This window comes from Alexandromys fortis, unplaced genomic scaffold (genome assembly GCF_014885135.2).
Source record: "Alexandromys fortis isolate MF-2015 unplaced genomic scaffold, M_Fortis_MF-2015_v1.1 scaffold_35, whole genome shotgun sequence".
In the NCBI taxonomy this organism is placed as follows: domain Eukaryota; kingdom Metazoa; phylum Chordata; class Mammalia; order Rodentia; family Cricetidae; genus Alexandromys; species Alexandromys fortis.
Window position 1 is genome coordinate 5054508 of NW_026067913.1, and position 19852 is coordinate 5074359.

At 40.8% G+C, this 19852-nt stretch overlaps 1 long non-coding RNA gene across 1 annotated transcript in view; it reads left to right on the top strand.

The window, feature by feature from the left end:
* Positions 1 to 19852, top strand: part of LOC126499579 (uncharacterized) — a 272453-nt gene that overhangs the window by 2727 nt on the left and 249874 nt on the right. The window contains exon 2 of the long non-coding RNA XR_007591115.1: positions 10 to 100. This is a non-coding gene — a long non-coding RNA (uncharacterized lncRNA). The remainder of the gene's footprint in view (positions 1 to 9; positions 101 to 19852) is intronic.

Consider the following 19852-nt stretch of genomic DNA (forward strand, 5'->3'; position numbering starts at 1 on the left):
TTCCTGCAGATCCAGATGTAGGACTCTCAACTATGATGTCTGCCTGCATGCTGCCACGCTCCTCCCTGCCATGAGGACGATGAACTAAACGACTGAAACTGTAAGCAAGCTCCAATTAAAGGCTTTCTTTGTGTAAGAGTTGCCGTGGTCATGGTGTCTATTCACAGCAATAGAACCTAAGACACGTCAACTCAAGTCCATAGTTTACATAAGTTATGTGTTCTATGCCGTTCATAGTGCAGTTCCATGGCATCTGTAATGTACCGTATCATATGCCCACTATTGCAATATTAGAATAGTTTCATTCCCCACAGTTTCCCAGTGCTTCCCTTCTCTCCCTTCTTCTAAAACTCACCTCTGAAAACTACTGATCTTCATCACCACCTTAATTTTTGCCTTTTCCCAAAGGGATAGCCTTTTTAGACTAGTTCTTCAGTAAGCAATATTTGTCTATAGTTCTGTGGAAACATTAATTTTCCATTTTTTTCCTTTTGGTCTTTTAGACAGGGTCTCATGTATCCCAAATGCCTTATAACTTGCTGTATTATTAAACATGTCCTTGAACTCCTGATCTTACTGCATCAACCTCCCAAGTTCCTGGATTACAGGAATGCACCACCACACCTGGGATACTTTATCTATTTTCACGGTTTGATAGCTTATTTCTTATTTTTATAATCACATTTTGTTGTATGGTATAAAACAATTTGTTTTTCTACCCACCTACTGAAAGACACGTCAGCTACACCCAGGTTTGGACAATTATGAATAAAACTGCTATAGACATCTGTCTGCAGTATATGGAAATGAGGATTGGATTAACCTGGGTAGCTAAAGAGGGACAAAATTGCTGAGTTATTTGAGTATATTTCATTTTTTTTTAATTTTTTTATTAAAAATTTCTGCCTCCTCCCCGCCTCCCTTTCCCCCCTCCCCCTACTCCCCTCCCCCTCCTCTCCAGTCTGAAGAGCAGTCAGGGTTCCCTGCCCTGTGGGAAGTCCAAGGTCCTCCCTCCTCCATCCAGCTCTAGGAAGGTGAGCATCCAAACAGGCTAGGCTCCCACAAAGCCAGTACATGCAGTAGGATCAAAATCCAGTGCCATTGTCCTTGGCTTCTCAGCAGCCTTCATTGTCCACCATGTTCAGAGAGTCCGGTTTGATCACATGCTTTTTCAGTCCCAGTCCAGCTGGCCTTGGTGAGCTCCTATTAGATCAGCCCCACCGTCTCAGTGTGTGGGTGCACCCCTCGCGGTCCTGACTTCCTTGCTCATGTTCTCCCTCCTTCTGCTCCTCATTTGGACCTTGGGAGCTTAGCCCGGTGCTCCGACGTGGGTCTCTGTCTCTATCCCCACCCATCGCCAGACGAAGGTTCTATGGTGATATGCAAGATATTCATCAGTATGGCTATAGGATCGGGCCATTTCAGGCTCCCTCTCCTCAGCTGCCCAAGGAACTAGCTGGGGACATCTCCCTGGACCCCTGGGAACCCCTCTAGAGTCAAGTCTCTTGCCAACCCTAAGATGGCTCCCTTAATTAAGATATATACTTCCCTGATCCCATATCCATCCTTCCTTTATCCCAACCATCCCATTCCCCCAAGCTCTCCCCATCCTCCCCTTCTCACTTTTCTCTCCCCATATCCCCTTTCCCCTATCCCACCCCACCCCCCCCCCCAGTTCCTAATTTTTGCCTGGCAATCTTGTCTACTTCCAATATCCTGGAGTATAACTATATGTTTTTCTTTGGGTTCACCTTCTTATTTAGCTTCTCTAGGATCACGAATTATAGGCTCAGTGTCCTTTATTTATGGCTAGAAACCAATTATGAGTGAGTACATCCCATGTTCATCTTTTTGGGTCTGGGTCAGCTCACTCAGGATAGTGTTTTCTATTTCCATCCATTAGCATGCAAAATTCAAGATGCCATTGTTTTTTTACCGCTGAGTAGTACTCTAATTATGTATATATTCCACACTTTCTTCACCCATTCTTCCACTGAAGGGCATCTAGGTTGTTTCCAGGTTCTGGCTATTACAAATAATGCTGCTATGAACATAGTTGAACAAATGCTTTTGTAGTATGATAGGGCATCTCTTGGGTATATTTCCAAGAGTGGTATTGCTGGATCCTGGGGTAGGTTGATCCCGAATTTCCTGAGAAACCACACTGCTTTCCAAAGTGGTTGCACAATTTTGCATTCCCACCAGCAATGGATGAGTGTACCCCTTTCTCCAAAACCCCTCCAGCAAAGGCTATCATTGGTGTTTTTGATTTTAGCCATTCTGACAGGTGTAAGATGGTATCTCAACGTTGTTTTGATTTGCATTTCCCTGATGGCTAAGGAGGTTGAGCATGACCTTAAGTGTCTTTTGGCCATTTGAACTTTTTATTAATTATGAAAGCTTGGTTGGCCTTAGCTTAGATTTGTTCCCAACTACCTCTTGAAACTTAAATTAATGCATTTATATTCATTACATTCTGCCACCTAGTTCATTGGCTCTCCTCAGTACCATAAATCCAACTTCCGCTGCATCTAGCTGGTGAATCTCTCCCACCTCAGATTCTTTCCCAGAATTACTATCTCTGTCCTGAAGTCCTGCCTACCCTCTCCTGTCTGTCTATTCTTTATTAAACCAATCAGAAGGTGCTTTAGGCAAGTTAGTTAAAACAGAGACACATTTTCTCACAATGTACAAAAAGATTATCCAAACAACCCCCAGTTCAATAGATTTTTTCCTTCAATTATATGCAAATAAGAAAATTAATACATATAATCAGTTGTTTAATCCTGGAGCTCAGAAAGTAATTAGGTGTTTCCTTCTGGAACCAAAATTGGTAAAGTCAAAGTGTTGGATATTAGTTTTAACTCAGGGCTTAGATGGGGTCACTTGAAAAGAAAACGCTTATAAACAAAAGAATAGAGCATAGACACAATCCCTATAGGATTCTATTCTCCTTAAAGACTTCCTATAAGGAGAGGACCAAGAGAGAAAACAAGGATTAGATTATTAAGTAGAAAGAAGTCCAGAAAAGCATAGTGTTGTAGCAACTAGAAGAATATAATGCTGAAAGGGAGTGGCTTCTGTTTTCAATTATCACTGAGAAATTTAACCAAATGGTATCAGAGAAATAATCTTTGGACTTGGCAACATAGCAATGGTTGTTGACATTTATTTTCATAAATTCTCCTGATAGAAAATCATTCTAAAGATGTGGGAGATACATTAGGTGATGGTAGAATAAAGATGAAACCATACGCAGTAGATTTTCTAAGAAGCAGACATTGTGCCTGGTTTTGCCTTTTAACAGAACTCCAGTTTTATTGTGGGTGACAATTCCTTGCTTGAAAGGCAGAGTAAGTACTCTGTCCTTTGTTTCAAAATTAGCCTCATCAGTTCACTGGTGAATGTCCAAGTGAAAACCAAGTGCAGGGCTACCAAAACAAATAATCTAAGCATATGTATAGCCAGCAATGAGATTAAAACTGTAATTAAAAAAAAAATCCTGGTCTAAATATTCTAGAACTACTACATAGGAAGGAGAAAAAGCCAAGATCTCCTGAGTAAATTGGGAGCATGGGGGTCATGCTAGAGTGTAGGAGGGAAGAGGGATGGAAGGGAAGGGAGCAAACAAAAATGTAGATATCAAAAAAAAAATTCTAACCAGGTGCGGTGGTGCATGTCTTTAATCCTAGCACTCAGGAGTCAGAATAAGGCAGATCTCTGTAAGTTTGAGGCCAGTCTGGTCTACAAGGACAGACTCCCAAGCTTCAGAGAAACCTTGTTTCAAAAAATAAATCCAGAACTAGACAAGCTTCAAAAGAACTAATTAAAAAATTTCTGCACCCCAATAAACCTCTCCACCGATGCAGCAATCCAAATCACACCATTTAGAAAAAGCCCACGCTTAATGGATAAAATGTTCCAGAATGATTTTCTGACCCTCCAGAGAGTAGACAGGGAAGAGAGACCAAGAAAACTATATGTCTGTTTTCTGGGGGCAGTTTAAATATCTTGTGGGAGTGATGTGGGATTCCCCTGTGTATGCTGTGAATACCATTGTTTAATAAAAAGCTGTTTGGGGCCTCCTCCTCCTTCTCATGGTATAGTCAATAGCATCAGAAGGCAAATATCGTGTTTCACCCTAGTGTGGAGGATAGCTAGGTTTCTTGGTGATACAATGACAGAAATAACTTCCTCTGGGATAAAGGTTGTGAAGTTACAGACGTGCTCCCTATTATGTTTGGAACCTCAGTTCTGACGAACTCCATATGGATGCGACATTTGCTTGGGCTTGTATCTCCAGTGTCGCCATGGAATCTGAGGCAGGGAAAATGGAAATTATGACACTCTCAAGCCCAGATGCTGATTGCATCATAAGTAATACAGTTAGTGACATCTGCCCCAGGAATCTCTTTTTCCTGCCCAAACTAATGATGCTATAGCATGCTAAAATTTCAGTTAAACAGGAAGAATATGTTTAATAGAATTTCATCCAAAATTGTAAAGTTAGTTAATAACAGTGAATTTTATGTTTTTTATATTTCTAAAGGAATATATTTTTTAAAGTAAAAATGCTAAAAGTATGTGCAGTAATAAATGTGCTAAGTGGTTCATTTTAGCCATTCTGCAATCTATATATATTTAATACCACATATATATGATAAACATACAAAAATTGCCAATTAAAAAGTTTATTGAAAAGCCAATTAAAAGAAATGGTTGTGGTTTTGAAGTGAGAATGGAGTTTAATAACATGGGAGATAGATAGTTATCCTCTAGAATATTGTAAGGAAACAAGAGTCTTGGTGTGGGATTCCCCTCTGTGTGCTGTGAGTATGCTTTGTTGCCATTGGTTAAAAAAGCTGCCTTTCAGCCAGTGGCTTGGTGGAGTAAAGCCATGAGAGAAATCCAAATAGAGATGTATAGAGAGAGTAGGCAGAATGAGGAAGATGTCATATAGCCGCCGGAGGAGAAAGACACGAGCCACCAGCCAGAACCTTGCTGGTAAACCACGAACCTCATGGTAAAATATAAAATAGTAGAAATGGGTTAATTTAAGATATAAGAGCTAGTTAGGAATATGTTTAAGCTATTGGCCAAACAGTATTGCAATTAATATACTTTCTGTTTGATTATTTTGGGTCCTGGTGGCCAGGAAATGATCAAGCAGCCTCTGCCTACAGGGTTTTCTGGGGAAAGCATGTTTTACTTAGGGCAGCATAGTAAAGGTAAAAGTCAGAGACAATATTAATTAAAATATTAAAAATATAAATTTGTTGACTGTAAACACACATGTTGGGAGAACTTGGAAGAGAGAAGAATGTTCTGACTTTGAAAGAGACTTGGAGATGTAAGTCAGGATGATTTGAAGAGTGGAATACACTAAAGGATAACAAGAATGTTGGAGTCAGGGACAGAACCTTAGAATATGGAATCTGGTCTTAGCTCAAGTCAGGGTGGTAGTGAGATTGGGAATGTAAACAGGCATAGGTGGAGGATGGGTGCAGTGAAGAAGTCTAGATTGGAGGTAAGGAGCGTCAAGCAGTATATGAATTATGACTGAAACCATGGAATTAGATAGCCAAAGGAATGCCTGATAAGTAACAAGAAAGTTAGGACCGGATACTCCAGCACTTGCTGGTCATGTAGGGAAGTAAGCCTGGGTAAGGAAGATGATATATGGAGAAAGGAGAGGCACCTGTCGCCGTCCTGACCACTAGTCTTGTTTAGCATTCCTATTGCTTTGATGAAACAAGTTGGGAGGAAAGGATTTATTTGGCTTACACATCTACATCATAGTCCTTCAGTAGACAGGAAGTCAGGACAGCGACTCAAACAGGTCAGGAACCTGGAGGCAGGAGTTCATGGAAGGGTGCTCCTTACTGGCTTGCTCCTTGTGGCTGCTCAGCCTGCTTTCTCATAGAACCCAGGATCAGCAGCCCAGGAATAATAACACCACCATGGGCTGCCCTCCCCCATCAATCACTAATTTAAAAAAATGCCTTGCAACCTGATCTTTTGGAGGCATTTTTCAGTTGAGGTCCTTTCCTTTCCAGTGACTATAACTTATGTCAAGTTGACATATAATTTGCCAGCACACAACCTAAGTTTGATCCCCTGGACCCAAGTGGTAGAAGGGGAAAACTGACTCCAGCAAATTGTTCTCTGACCTTCACTTGCACACTGTAGTGTGTGTGGGTGTGGGCAAAACAAATAAATAAAATGCAATTTGTAAAACTCTAGTTTAAAGAGAAAGCTAAACTTTTACATCTAAAGGAGACAAATGAAAGAGCTGACAAAAACTTACAAAAAGCCTTTGAAGATAAAATGATAGATTCAGAGCTGCCTCTGTGTGCATAAAAGAGGCTCAGGACAGAAAGGGGTTGACATGATCCATGATAGAGAGTTTGAAAGAATAACAGATTTTTTTTTTAAAAAAAAAGATGATAAAGTGGCTGAAAAGCAGAGAAATCAAATGATATGCTTTGATGGGGGTAAGCGGCACGTGATCCACCTCTGGCTTCTCAGCAGAGAAAGAAACACATCAATCTTGACCAAATGTTAGGGATAGGCCCTGACCAAAAGAGACTAGGATATGCTTGCAATTCCCATAAGTGTCAAACCCAGTTGGAAAATTTGGTATGACTGGCCAACTTTGGAGGCAAAGCACATTTTATCACTCTCTTATCTCAACACTAACATGAAAGGAGGTGTCTCGTTTGAGACTGAACTACACTGTAAGTTTGACAATACGAAACAGTTAAAAGTCAGAGAGTCTAAGTACAGCCAGAGCCTCTGAGTGAGAAGGGGATATGCTGAGTTCAGGCAGCAAGACTTTAGGGAGGGAAATGTGGATGGTGCCTGTCCGTCTGTAGTAGGAAGTAAACTCTGTTCACCTGAGGATAATGTTATGAGAGCCTAGAATCTACAGTCATGGGCTTCAGGCCTGAAGTGCCCCTCTGCCCCATGGTTTAACTGCCAGCAGGACTAAGGATTCTGAAGTTAGTCCATGTCTTTGGCTCGCACACCTCAACCCTCTTCTAGGCCGTTTAATGAAGAGTGGGAAATAAAAGCAAAGAGTGTTTTTCCAGGTTGGAGTTCAGCACTCTTTGCTTTTTCCAGTCTCCAGGGCACTTGAGATACATCCCTGGTCCTGGACGTGAGCCGACACAAAGCATTCTCTGGAGCAAGTGAGAAACTGCCCAGCCCAGGGGATGCAAAGTGAAGGTTTGAATGCAGAAAAGGAAAGTTCCAGAACTGTAGCAGCCGTGACTGCTCTGGACTGAGCTCTATCCTGAAAGGGAAGAGACCCCATCTTTTACTGTCATCTGCTCCACCAAGCAGACTCAAAGCAAAGAGCTGTTCCACTCCTTTGCCATTCTAAAAATTATTTTTATTTGTTATGCTCCTGGGTTTGCTTTTATCTTTTTGCTATGTGTCTTGCATTACTTCTACTTTCTCTTAAAGCTTTGTGTTTGTAGTTTATTCTGTCTTATAAATGTTTAATTTTTCGTGCATTTTCTTTACCCTACAGTCAACTTTTCTTTTTCCTTCTGGGTTTTCTCTCCCTGTTCCTGCTGGGTTTTGATGTCAGTAGTTTCCAATAATTTTAATTGTCTTTCTCTCTGGTCTGGTTTGTTCTAGTCTGGTCTGGTGTGCTGTTGTTATAACAGTTTCTTTTTTCCTCTCTGAAAACTTCTGGAGATTTGGGTCTTCAAAAATGGGCTGCTCATCAAATAAATGCAGAGCCTAATATATGACCAAATCATAACACAGAAACACAAAAATAAGTGAAAATCAAGCTGAGATGAGTCTTCCTAACCATAATGATAACTCCTCAGTTACTGAATCTAAACATGCTGAAATAGTTAAAATTCTTGAATTCAAAAGCCTACCTTTTCTTAAAAACAAAACACACACACACACACACACACACACACACACACACACAAAGAAACAGAGATCTACCTGCCTCTGCTTCCAGACTGCTGGGATTGAAGGCATATGTTACCAACTACTGGCTCTCAAAAGCCTACTTTTAAGATGATCAGTGACTTTAGAAAATATTACATTTTGATGTAAAGAAGGAAAGAAAATAAAGAAGGAAGGAAGGGAAGGAAGGTAGAAAAGACAAACCACCAACCATGACCACAGACTTTGAGAACTCCAGGACAGAGTCCTTACTTTTCCTAGTAACATAATGAATGTCTGACAAAGCTGCTTACAAGCAGTGGGACCTGTTGTGGTTAGCAGTTTGCAAGGTATACTTTCCACCATGGCCGTAAAGACATGGTAGTTCATGACTCCATGGCCGTGGGAGGATGTGGTAGCACATCATATTATGATTGGGAAGCAACGACAGAGAATGAAGCCAGACGATCCCAGTAAGACTTTTTTACCTCATGGTTGTTTCTCAAGATGTAAGCTCTCCAGAGTTTATATGAACCTGCAGAGATTGAAGCAGCCAAATGCACAAGTCTGCACCAGGCCCTGTATATATTATGGCTTCCAGTTTAGTGTTCATATGGGATTCCTGAGGGTGAATTTCATGGCTCTCAGATCACCAGGATACCCTTTTGCCAAAAAAAAAAAAAAAAAAAACCCTCTTTCAGGCAGAGACAGAGATAGAAGCAGATGCAAGCAGATCTCTATGAGTTCATGGCTAGCCTATTCTCCATAATGAGTTTCCAGCCAAAGCTACAATGAGAGTCTCAAAACTCCAAAATACCTAGGACTGAACTTAAACAAAATGATTATCAATGAGGGTGTTTTCAGAAAGGTTTCACTGTGCATCCATACTCTTCTTGGCAATAAGATTCTGTTTGTTTGGTTGATTTGGTTTGGTTTTTTGAGACAGGGTTTTACTGTGTAGCCCTGATTATTCTGGAACTCACTCTGAAGATCAGGCTGGTCTTGAACTCACAGAGATCCACCTGCCTCTGCCTCCCAAGTGTCCCTCCACTGCCCAGTGGCAATTATATTTTTATAATTTTAATTTTTATACTCTTACCAAAAAGTCATCAAGGCACAACATTCTTCAGAATAGATAGTCTCATATAATAATTATCAGTAGACCTGGAACCCTATAAGATCTGAAATCAGAAAAGCAACAAAATGAATAGAACGCATGCAAATGTGGAATTTTTTTTGTTCTCTGGTTCAGGGTTTCTCGTCAAAAGTGTTGTTAGCAGATAATTGTTCGCTGAAGGTTTTTAGACAGTTAACAGCATCCCTGGCCTCTATCCAGTAGATGCCAAGAGTTATAAATGGCTATAAATTCTCCCCTCATTTATAATGTCAAAAATTGCCTCTAGATATTATCTAATAGAGCCTAATGGGCCAAACCAGCCCTGATTGAGAATTGCTACTTTAATTAAGGAGCAAATATAATAGTGAAATCTACTTAAGTTTTTGAAATCCTAGAGTGCAAGAAAAGGAAAGAACTTAATTTCTTATTAAACAGTTTCTTATTTACAGATGAGATTGATATGTGAAGGAATTGAGATGTTAAACGCAAACTACCAATCTATTTAAGGGATGAGTTGCATGGCATAGCAGATATATCTGGCATTATAAAACTGGTGGTCTCGGCTGGTACGTTGCCTATAAACTGAATCAAGTATGATGGTAAAGTAGACATGATTCTTCTTTGTGGCCAAGCTGTCAACGATCTTAACTCAAGGGGCACTTGCTGACTCTGATGAGCCTTTTACAGAATCCTAAGCTCTAATGTGCTATTCCTTTTGGGGTCTGTCTCAGTTGCTATAGACTGGAGTATATGTGATGCTAGATCTTTCTTACATAAAATTACATAGGGAATTATGTTCTTGTCCAAAGAGTTTTTTTTTTTTTTTTTAAAAAAAAAAAAGACTTTTTGGGGGGGCAGGAGAGTTTCAGTGTGACCTCAAATTCACACTCACCTGAGATTCCTGGGCACAATGACATCAACAAACTACCTTTAAATAGTGACTTGCAAGTATTAGCTATTCTGCAATAACCCAGGAGAGAGAAAAGCTTACAGACTAAAGGGTAGGCTCTCGTCCATTAGATTATGCAATCCACTCTGAAGAGATGTTAGTGTTAATGTTGCAAGTGCTAGGAAAGCGTCAAACTGAAGGTTTTTATGAGCGACTGCATACTTTGGTTGAATGGGCACCTTGAAATTTACTAGCTATAATTTTTTTTAATTCTGTATTTGGGGCTTGTGGGGTGGTTCAGTGGTAAAGATAACTGTTGTAGGTTTCAGATCTGAGTTTTGCTGAGTTGGATCACTGGACTCACAGGGTGGTGGAAGGAGAAAGCCAACCTCTACGATGTGTTTGGACCTGCACATGCTGCAGTGTGTTTGCATTCACCCATTGTATACACGATGCTTACTTTTAAAAAGTCTATATCTTACATACAAATAGAATTTGAGGGAGATCGCTATTTAGTTTTCTGTGTATTCAGCCTGTGGTTACTCCTGTTGTCTCTTAAAAAAACTCAATTTCTGCTTTAGAAAATGAAGAAAATATTTTTATAAGATCTGAAATTCTGGGTCTATGTCTAAAATGAAATAGATACTCAGTATTTGTTGAATAAATGATTTATGTAAGAGCCCATATTTAATTAGTAAAAGAAGGATAGTTCTCAAAATTTTTTATTTAGTTAGCCTGGGAAAGAAGGAAGACAGGGGAAGAAAGAGTGAGGGAGAGAGAACTGTATTTTTGGTAAACATTTTCATTTTTTGCCATTAGGCATTTTATTTTATTTTTTTAAAATATTTATTTATTTATTATGTATACAATGTTCTGTCTGTGTGTATTCCTGAAGGCCGGAAGAGGGCACCAGACCTCATTACAGATGGTTGTGAGCCACCATGTGGTTGCTGGGAATTGAACTCAGGACCTTTGGAAGAGCAGGCAATGCTCTTAACCACTGAGCCATCTCTCCAGCCCCAGGCATTTTATTTTTTAATTGTTATTTATTTTTGAGATTTTATTTATAATTATAAATAATGTATTTATAATTGTTATACCTTCTTTCCTTTTCATCCCTCCAAGCTCTCCGTTATACTCTTTCTTGTTCTTTTCAAAATTCATGTCCTGTTTCCATTAATTGTTTTTACATTCTAGTATAATGTCAGTATAAAGCTACTTGTATATGCATGCATGCTTTCAGGGCTGACCCTTTGGTATTGGTGAACATTTTCAGACTTGGCCATTTTCAAAATGAGAAGCTACTTTTGTGTATCTTACCACATAACCAGCAAGTTTACCCAATTCCTCACATTACGTATGTTTTCTAGTCAGGCCAAACAGGCACACAACTTGTGTACGTACATGTGTTGTGTGTGTGTGTGTGTGTGTGTGTGTGTGTGTGAGAGAGAGAGAGAGAGAGAGAGAGAGAGAGAGAGAGAGCAGGTACATACGTGTAACAGGAGTATGTAGTGGCCAGAGGTTACAGTTAGGTATCGTCAACCGTTTCCCATTTTTATCTTTTGAGATAGAGTCTCTAACAGAACCTGGAACTCAACTCACCAATTTGGCCAGACCCATCTACTAGCCAGCTCCAGGGATCCACCTGCCTCTGTCTCCCAGTGCTAGGATTACAGACCCAGACTATGTATGCTGGGGATCTGAATCTGGGTCCTCAGGCTGGCAATGAATGACAAGCACTGAGCCATTTTCAACCCCAAAGGCGAGAATTGGACCACTACCACAATTTGAGTCAAATCTGAAGCATATATTTACTATTAAACGCTATGCTTTGGGAATAATAACAGGGCTCCCATCGTCTCTCAGTTCTTACCAGCTCCTTCCGGTCAGGGTGTGGTAAGCATAACATTCTACAATATCAGAAGCCTGTGTTTCTCTTATGTTGCAGTTGGCAACTTGTGTTTTTTACTAACAGGTATTAACTGATAGTTTTATCAGTTATTCTAAGGGACTAACATGAGTAATTACACATTTTGTAAAAAGAAAGAACTAGGTTATTAATAATGTCCCTCTTTCAGGTCTGCCTTAATGTGTAACTACAGAGAACTGCTTAAAATGCCGGTTTCTAGGTCCTAATCCCAAAGCACCCAGCTTTCTGACAGACTGACATATTGTACTGCTTATGTACTGTCTGGTGAACCTGTGAACTGGCTACAGAACACTTGAATAGCAAGGCCTTCATTATGACTTTCAGTAAGTCATAATAGGCATGAGATAAATGTCCAAAACCACTTTCTTGGCAAAGTTACTATGTTAACACTTCTTAAGTCGGAATCTGCTCTTAGTTTGCTGCGACCTTTAATTTCTGGATAACTAATTTATGTATCCATTTTCCCTTCTTTGGAACTGTACTGCATTCTAGGCTGCTAAGAGGGCAAGGGTCGCCAGCTGCTGCTTCACTGTTAGTTATCTCAGGCGGCCGGCCAGATAGACGAACTCTGCTGGAGGTCTTGATAGACAAGTTCCTGAGCCCCTAGCTAGGAGCTCAAGCCTGGACTCCTACCCCTCCCCTCCCTTTGCCAGTGTCCCCCTCTAGCGCCGATGAAAGGGCAGCCACGGGCAGCGGGGAGCAGGTTCGGCGACCTCGCGGCGAGCCTGTGCCCGAACCGCCGCCGTCTTTAGCTGGACCTCGGTCGCGCAGCCCGAGCGAGGACCGACGGGGCCCGGTCTCCATCGCCAGCGGCCTTCAGAGGAGCTCGCTCGGGCGCCTCGGCCACCCGGACCCCCAGCCGCGAAGATGTCGGCCTCCAACGCCAGCTTACTGCGCGACGTTTCCCGGCAGGTCGTGGCCGGAGCCTCTGCAGGTAAGGCGGCCGGCTCCCCAGCGCGCTAGCCGCTCCCCTGCCGCATCCCCACAACGACCCTAAGACTGGCTGGCCTTCCAACGGAGTTTCGTGCGCGGCCCCTAAGTCTTCCACTCAGGTGGCAGAGAGCTGAGGAGGAGAGCGGCCCAGTCCTCTTTTCGGGTGCAGCCCCCGCTAGCCGCCCCGCTTGCAGGTTCCTGCTTTGCTCTGTTCCCACAGCGTGAAGGGAGTCGCCAGTCCCTGAAACTTGCTGGGACTTTGAGGAAACTTCCTACTCCCCTCCTTTTCTTCTTCCTTTGTCAGTTGTTTTACTTGAAAAGCAATCCAGTTCGGTCTTAAGTTTCTTAGCAATTTTCTTCCAAGCTCCAAGCTAGAGGGGATCTTAACATAAACCTTGCCTCTCTTCTCGGGGATTCCTACTGTATACTGTACTTCTTGGGGCTGTGTGTATGCCATACATAGGTATACTAAAATTAAACGTACATGCTGACATAGTTAAACACCTTTGATGTCATGGCCTCACTTTAATTTCTGGAGAGCTATGAGGTAGGAAGAAGCTTTACAAAAAATTTCTGTTGAAACCTGTCTTGGGAATAAATACTGTCAAATGCAGCTGGAGGAAGTTGCTCACTATTAAGTTATGTACACACATTTTGAAGATATTTTAAAGTTAAGATATCTAAAGATATCTTTAAGATATTTAAAGATGAGTTGGTTGAAAATTTGCTCTCATATACCGTATGATGCATTTTAAATATATAATTTAATTACCATAATTAGACCATAACAATTTTTATAAATGTATCTATTCTTTTAATTTTATCGTAATAACAATGGTAAATACTAAAATTGATGTGAAGATGTCCAATACATAACTTTGACTGGTATCATTTATTTTTAAGTAAGTTTGAACTTTTAAAAAAATGAACTGCTTCAAATTATGACTAGTTACACTTCATGAACTGGCTGCATCTCAGGGATACCCTAAGCATACAGATATGTCACTTAGAGACTGCATACTTTAAGATGCTATAATTATGAAATGACGCCTTTGTTTCATATATATACATATGTATATATATGAATGATTCTAACTCTGCGATCCTGAGCAAAGAACAGATAGACCACAGGGAAAATGAAGTTGGCTAGCCTTCTAAGCTATGCCCAGTGACTTACAAGCATCACTGTTGGTTTGTATAATCACAGTATGTATTAGGCACACTCAATGTTGAAAAGTTGATTAGACTCTAATACTATTTATGCTGAAATTCTTGGATAAGCATTTGGCACAGATGTATCAATGCCACCTATATCCTCATTAATGTAAATGAGAATTAATCAGTTGATACAATACTCTTCCAAGTATTCATGCTCTTGAATGACCTTTCTGGAATGGGGGTGGGCAATTATTTTTAGTTCAAAATAGGGATAGACTCAAAATTATCCAGTGTTGATAGGAACCCGCCTCTACCAAATAACTAAATAACTTATCACTATTGGATGGTGGTGGTACATGTGGCTTGGGAAACTTAAGAGGAAAAAAAGAAAAAACTAGCTAGACACGCCATGAAAGGGGAAATACGTGTATTTTACATTATATCTCTCTTTTATTATGTGATGGCTTGTGATGTTTGCATTTAAAAGACTAAAGGTATTGATGGTTAGCAGCTTCTTAGCATCCTTCTAAAGCCTAGTTTAGGGCTTATAGTTACAGCTAGATCTTGTAGATGTCTAGATGTTGCTACCAGTAGTAACTTTGTCTTATGTGATAAAGGTTGTGTTCAAGCAAGTCAATAGGCACTGGATTGTTTTAAAAATTAGTCTTTTTGTGTATGCATGTGTGTGTGTGTGTGTGCACAAATGTGTGTGTGCCTGCAGAAGCCAGAAGAGGGCTTTGATTTTCTGGATCTTGAATTACAGGTAACTGTGAGCTGCCTACATGGGAGCTTAGATCTGAACTCTGGTCCTGTGCAAGAACAGCATGTACTCTTAACCTCATCTTTTCAGCCTTCATCATAATTTGTATGGAATAATCTGTGCTCTCAGGCTTTCTGTCCTATGCCTGTCAAAGACTTTCCTGTCTAAACACCAGGACATTTGGGCTGCCAGAGTCTGCCAGATGTCCTCATCAAGGGAACTCCTAAGATGTGTTCCACAGAATTCTTTCATGGCACCAACTATATAGCCTTCCTCCTACTTCTCTAGGATCTCTAGGCTAGCTCTCCAAGTCTAACCCTTCCTTAGAAGACCTCCAGGCTAGTTTTCCTCCAGGGACCACAACACAGACTCTGACTACTTTCCAGCCTTCCAGCTAGTGACTTCTTCAGCCAGTGGGTGCCCTGGAGGCATGCTTGACCTTCACATCTTTCTCAGTCACTTTGTGCCTTTCCCACAAGTAAGTTGTTTTCATCCAAACTATTCTTTAAATCTATGTTCTTAGCTTTAAATAACAGCATAATGTTCAGGCCTGTGTGTGTGTGTGTGTGTGTGTGTGTGAGTCCTAGAACTCAAAAATGAGAACAACACTGCAGATTGGGGAAAGAAGAGGTTAAGTCATCCTCGTTACTCAAAGTGCTGCCTGTGGAGGAATAGCAAGAAATACGATGTCAGCTGGGTATGGTGACCTCACCTTTAATCCCAACGCTTGGGAAGCAGAGGCAGGCCACTCTCTGTTGAGTTACAGGCCAGCATGGTTTATATAGTGAGACTCTATCTTAAAAAGCAAACAATAAACAGGAGATACAGTGGCACCTGGATATTTGCTTAAAATGCTGATCTTCTGGCTTCTCCCAAGTGTGACTATACCAGAGTCGACATTTTAGGTAGGCTTTCAGGTTGGTGGCTTTAAATGCACTGTGTTAGATCTTTGAACAAAAGTACTCCAGAGAGTGGGAGGGCTCGAGCTGTGTGGCAGACAGAGGCAAGTAAAATGCTTTTGGCCTTCACTGTGGAACAGAGTGGGCACAGAGGTGGCAAGAGAATGAATTCTGTAGCACTTATACTGTGCCCTCACCCTTCCTCACTTTAGCTTTCTGTCTTTTGTATAGGCATTTCTTTTGGTTTCTGCTAAATAAGCTGTCTGTACCTTAATTTCCAATGCCTGGCACTTGTTTCTGTCATTTTCTCTGTTGACATATGAAGCATCTACCAAAGTCTGGCTTGAGAATGTTTTCCCCATAAATATTTTGCAAGTGTTTTCCTCCCATAACATTCTAATTAACTTATTTAATGCAAATATTAAACTAGCTAGTGTCCATTGAGTATTAAATGCCAGTCTATTGGATGTGAAATGCCAGTCAGTTCTAGGTTAATGCTTTGTCTTAGTCTTTTACTGTGATGAAACACCAGGGCCAAAAGCAATTTGAAAAGGTTTTATTTAGCTTACACTTCCATATCCGTGGTCTGTTGCTGAAGGAAGTCAGGACAGGAACTGAAACAGGGTGGGAACCTGAATGCAGGAGTTGATGCTGAGGCCATAGAGGAATGCTGCTTATTGGCTTGATCCCCATGGCTTGCTCAGCCTGTTTTCTTACAGAACCGAGGACCACCACCCAGGGATGGCACCATGTTGTGGGCGGCTGCTTATTTGTTCCTGGCTGCTTAGACCCAAAATAATCACATAGAAACTATATTATTTAAATCACTGCTTGGCCAATCACTTAAGCATATTGCTAGCTAGCTCATATATCTTTGGTTAACCCATTTCTATTAATCTGTATATTACCACATGGCTCTGGCTTACCAGGTAAAGTTCCATCCAGCAACAGTCTCTGGAGGGCCTACGTGGCTTCTCCTTGACTCTGCCTACTCTCTCTACATATATCTGTTCCAGCCTGGCTATATTCTGTTAAGCCATTGGCTGGAAGTAGCTTCTTTATTAACCAATAAAAGCAACACATACACAGAATGACTTCCCACATCAGCACCACTCACTCTTCCTTCAATCACTAATTAAGAAGCTCTAAGGCTTGCCTACAGTTCAATCTTATGGAGGCATTTTCTCAACTGAGGCTCCTTCCTCTCAGATGACTCTAACCTATGTCAAGTCAACATACATTAGCCAGCACATGCGTATTGAGTCTTATATGCTAGTCACGTCTAGGCTAATGCCCATTAAGTGTTCAATCCCAGTTAGTTATAAACGCCACAGCAATTAATATCTTTTTTTTGGGGGGGGGGCTGTGTTTCTCTGTGTAACTTTGTTGCCTCTCCTGGAACTCCTCTGTAGACCAGGCTGGCCTCGAACTCACTGAGATCCACCTACCTCTGCCTTCCGAGTTCTGGGATTAAAGGCGTGCGCCACCACTGCCTGACTAGGAATTAATATCTTTAATCATCTCACATCTCCACAAGGCAGACAACATCATAATCCCTATTCCTGGAGGAAGGACACAGAGAATAAGAAGCATGCCTCTGGTTATACAATCATGCAATCATTTTTAATTAGGGATAGAGGAGGGATTGCTAGACATTTTCAGGAGTTAGGACAATCATGTCTACTCTCTCTTACTCTCTGTAGCTCCTGGTATTTTATATTTCTTAAACACTCTTTATTTACAAATACGGTTCTTTAACGTGTTCACTAAACAATGTTACACTTATCTAGAGGGAACAAGTTGCACTTTTATTCAAAATAAAATCTAGTTATTTTAATGCCAATCCATCCAGGGCCTTCGTATGCAGCTGGGCGAATTTTGGACTGAAAAGGGGCTCTGGAAAAAGAAGGAAGTAGCCACACTCAACATCTGAGCATCCTGAAGCAGTGCTTTACTTTTCTCTCTTCTTTTTTCTTCCGTTTTCTTTTTCTCCTCCTCGTCCTCGTCCTCCTCTTCTATTTTCTTCCTTCTCTTTCTTCGCCTCCTCCTTTTCTCCTCTTCCTTCTTATTCTTTTCCTGTTGCTTAAAAGGCTACCCATGATTACCAGAAAGCACAACAACCACAATGGCTGAATTCTACACACTGGAATCCTTATCTTCCAAACTCCATTTTCACATCAGCAGGTCCTAGGAGGTTTCACTGTCATTCCTGTGGACAGCTCTTACTTGGATCTAGGATGATTGATTCTCTTCAGACAGCCTGCCTCCTCCTCTTCTAAATAAAGATTTATGTTATTATTGTTTTAGTTATGTATATGTATGTGTTTTGCGCGTGGGTATGCATGAATGCATGAATGCCTGTGTCCTCTGAGGTCAGAGGCCTGGGGTTTGCCCAAAGGGGATTCTGGAGCTTGAGCTCAGGTCTTCTGCAAGAACAGTATGTTCTCTCAACTGCTGAGTCATCGCTCCAGCTCTGCCTCCTTTTTCTTAATCACTAGCTTTTTCCGGTCGACACGTTCTGAAAGCCCAAGAGGTTTTCTGTTTTTGTTTGTTTGTTTGTTTTTGTATGATCCTTCCAAGTCCACTCAGAAGCTAATTTACGCCAAATGCTCATGAAGCTTTTGCGCCCAAAGTCAGAATCTCCTGAGGGTTCTGCTGAAGTTGCTCTGGTTTCCTGGAACATCTTTCTATTATTAGGGCTTGCCAGGTTTACTTTACTTGTACATTTACCACTAGACTTTGTACATACTGAATCCCTTTCATGTTGGCAAACCTAGGGCCCTTCTGCAGTCTCTCAGAAACTTACTCTTTTCAAGTCTTCCAGTCCTACTCACAGTGCCACCCTAGAGCTTATTCCCTTGTATAGGGTCACTGTACTCTTATGACACGGATTCTCCAACAGTTGTGTCCATTCCTACTTATCCTCAGCCTCATCCTGGTCCTTTATGATGTGTAGGTACACAACCCATGTCTTCATCGATTTCTGTATTCCACTTTGTCCATCTTCCTGGAAGCCATTGCTCTGATTGAAAATAATTTTTTGATCATATTATTAGAAAGTTTTCTAATTTTTGTTGAATACAGCTTGAGTACTTTGAGAACTGTAATTTCATGAATGACTTTCAGCAAATGAGAGTGAAGTGTCAGACCCTGATGTGGGATTTTCCTGTGTATGCTGTGATTACATTAATGAATAAAGAAACTGTCTTGAACCCATGATAGAGTAGAATAGAGCTAGGCAGGGAAAACTAAACTGAATGCTGAGAAAGGAGGTGGAGTCAAACAGAAGCCCCCCCCCACCATCAGAGACAGACTCTGAATGGAACTTTAGCAGGTAAGCCACAGCCTCCTGGAGACACACAGATTAATAGAGATGGGATACATTAAGATGTAAGAAGTAGCTAATAAGAAGCTAGAGTGAATGGGCCAAGCATCGATTTAATTAATACAGTTTCTGTGTGATTATTTTAGAGCTGCTGCTGGGAACTAAACAAGCAGCCTTCTCCAACAAGACCCTTCTGGAATTCATAGACAGGTTCCTAAGAGATTGATTCTGAGAGCATATAAAATTATTTCTGATTCTAAAAGGAAGAGACTGCAAAGACTTTCAGTCAAAATGGTTAAAATATATAGAATAATTCAAAATCTTAATTTAAAAAATTCTGGCTCTTTCATAACTTAAATGCTTCATTTCCAAAGTATTTTCTCCTTTTTGCCCTGTCATAATGGTTTAAATACAGTTAAAGGCGATGCATTAATGGCACATGCACTAGAAGCCTTCTGGATTCTAATTTGTAGTTGGGAATAAAGGAGCCAATACTCCAGGGGGTAATCAAGGTTAAATTTTTGATCAAGGAAATTTCTTTCTCAGAATGAGTGCAAAGGGGGCACACATGTGATTTGGATAAATGACACCTTTGGAAATTCAGGATTTGAGGAACTGTAATTGTTTGATAATAAATAGCAGGTTGTAGTGAAACAGGTGAGCCCTTGTGGTACATCAAAGGGAGGCTGGAACCTATTATCTGGATAATTAGGGAGGGAAAATCCCCTTTATTTTAACCACAGAGGAGGAAGCAACTCTATTGCTCGAATTAATTATAAAATACCTTTAAACGGTATGTGTTAATTAAAATGTAGTCTTGTCTCTCTCTAAGAAAAATCTTGCTTTCAAGAATGTAAATTAAAGAACAAAACAGGAGTTGCATAACTACATTTCAAAAAATTTCTCATTTTATTCTTGGGAATATTTTAG